The sequence below is a fragment of the Channa argus genome, chromosome 11 (genome assembly GCF_033026475.1).
Source record: "Channa argus isolate prfri chromosome 11, Channa argus male v1.0, whole genome shotgun sequence".
Classification (NCBI taxonomy): Eukaryota; Metazoa; Chordata; class Actinopteri; order Anabantiformes; family Channidae; genus Channa; species Channa argus.
Window position 1 is genome coordinate 23,959,725 of NC_090207.1, and position 2,916 is coordinate 23,962,640.

A 2,916-nucleotide genomic window follows, 5' to 3' on the forward strand; every position below is an offset into this window, starting at 1 on the left:
AGGTAGGAAAAGGCCGTGACTGACAGTTTGTCTGTCGGGCTTTGCTTTCTCGCTAGAAGCAGAAGGCCAGAACAGAGCAATGCTGAACATGTGCCAGAGGGACGAGTCGCCCTGAGGCTGAGTGCCTAGTGGTGCTAGTGCTTCTCTTCCATTCTTTCTCCATTGTACTGAGATATGCCTGGGGGTGAATTCTGAGATGTTTGCATGTGTTGTTCCTGCTTTTTATTGGTGATGTAACAGGGCTTTGAAATATTTGGTGTCATGTTTTTGATGAGAACATGTCACCACAAGGCAAACATGTTGGCCTTAGAATGGATGAAGCATTTTTGTTAGTGAACAAAACAACAGACTACGTAAAAGTTAAAGCATCAATGTCTCAATGAACCAGCATTTCTAACAACTAACAATGGGCAATTCTTTTGTGCATGGCCTTTGCTCTTAGTGTCCAGTCTGAAGAGTCCTCTTAAAGAAATAAGTCTTCTTCTTAGCTGTTGAGCTGCTGTTTATCTTTGAACTGATCCTCTGTATTCATGGTTTTATATGTGGCTGGTGATATTTTCAGTGTAATGTTGTAGGTATTTACTTATAATGAATGTTTAAGTGGAATTTAATGCTATTTTCAAGTTCAATAAATCTCAAGTTTTGTATCTGTTTTTATCCAGTTGTTTCATTACACACTTGACACATCTGATTACTCACTCACATTTGACTGGAAAAGTTTTTTTCCACTACATATTTAATGCACATTCATTCAATATTATAGTAAAATAAAGAAAATTATATCAGTGCAAATGTTTGCAATATCATTGATAAATCCTCCAAATAAATGACTTTGTGAAATAAGGTGTCTGAGGTTTAAAAGACAAACTGTCGTGCTTGATTAGTGGCAGCACATATGCTAAATTGGGTTTGCACCAGGGATAGTCTCAAGCAGTCAGAGAGCAACAAAAACTGAGATCTGGAAAACCACCTCAAAGTGAAATAGGTAAACCATCATAAAGAGGGGGAGAGGGTTGTGTTTAGGGAAACCTGTCCCAACTTGGAAATGGAAGAAATGTAGACCCACAAAGTCTCTTAGAAGACACTGGAAACCAAGAGGAAATACTGTAACCGAAAGGGGTGCTAGGAAACCTGCTCAAGAGCAATGTAAGAATCCAAAACACAGCATGGGACCTGACAAAGTCCTTACAGGCAAGTGAAATAAAAGTTCTCGTCTACGCAGTCAAGCATAATGTGCACAAGTCTGGATTATTTTGGAGAAAAGCATGCAGGAAGCCCTTGCCTGCTTTACTAAACCAAATTCGAATGATTCTGTATTAACTTGCACATATATGTCTGGTGAGGGGGGAATAAAAGCCTTCCTATGAAGAGAGGAACAACATTCCCACAGTCCAACATGATGGAGGCTTGCTGATGTTTTGGGGGTTTATGTCTTTGTAAGGTGGAAGAAAGAATGAATGCAGCCCAATATCAGAAGGCTTTAAACCGAAGCTTCCTAACATCAGTTAAAAGGCTCAGAAAAAGAGGAGGCAGTGGACACTTCAAACAGCTAATAACCCAAAGCACAAAGCTTTGATTGACAGATTGACTCGTAAGCAAGTTGGTAGACTTGGAACAATTATGCCATGAAGAATGGCCTCATGATCATACCCGAAAGGATCCAATCACTGCTCAGAGGGTATGTCGAAGATGTTTGAGCAGGTTATAAGGGAGGACATGCAAGGAATTAGAGAACATTTAATGAAGGTGTATGCAAACTTTTGCTCTGATATAATTTTCTATTTTTTTTCTCTTTACTTTCTTTACAAACAATTGACCATTTTTATTACTTCTGATGATGAGGAACATTTTTACTAGGTAAATGTGCAATAAGTAATATGCTGATGAAAAGAATCTTTGTTTTACCCTCTGTGTGGAAAGCCTGTTTCGCATAACAATAGGACATATTAACGCTGCTAAGCAACATTTAATTTCTTTATTTTTGGGAGGGGGGGTTATGGAACAAGACAGCCATCTAGTGTTCCCAGATTGGTAGTGAATGACATTTTTTGCCAATACTGAGGAACAAAAACCATAATTTACAGCATCTTGTAAAAGGTTGTTTCCATCGTGTTATACAATGTGGAAAGAGATGCATTGTTTCGGATGCATATATTAACAGTTCGAGGTGGCAGATATTCTTAGTAAATATACAAACTGTCAAAATATGTTCCTGTATTACTGGAATTAAATCAGGTACTCTGATGCTGGCAGCATTATTTTAAAAATGCTTCATCGAAACTGTCAAGCAGGTGGGGGTTTAAAATGCAACTCTACCTCTTTTATGTTGCATTCAGATAATTTGTAGATTTACAGAAGATTCTGATTGCATTCATCTGCGATTTAAAGGGAAAGGGAAAAAAAATTGGAGGTATCCAGCTGAACTAATGCCACTCTTAAGCCTAATGAAACGTGTATAAATCTAAACTATCGTGTATAACTCTAATCTAATAATTTAGAAAACTAATCAAAGAATTTTCAGACACTTCAGATGTACAAAACAAAAAAACACTTTACATGTCAACTTAAACTGCGTGGCGGCTTCGTTTTAAATCAGCCTTCTCTTTAGCTACTGTGATTAATAAGAAGTGAAAAGCTTCAGGTAGAGTCAAGTTTAAATGTTTCTACTCAAGTTATATATTTCGTTATTTGATAAAAATATAACCGAGTTTAATCAAATTATGTAGATCTATAAGGCATTCAGTTAGAAAAATATTGTCACCACATTTGCTTTAGAAGCTTTAAATGATTTTTTTTTTTAGCAATGTTTAAAGGTAGTTACTTCAACGCTGATGAATCCTACGGCCAGGTTGTGTTTTTGAACTTATCCCGAAACCACGTGATACGTTTCCATAGTCACGTCATATTGGCTCCACC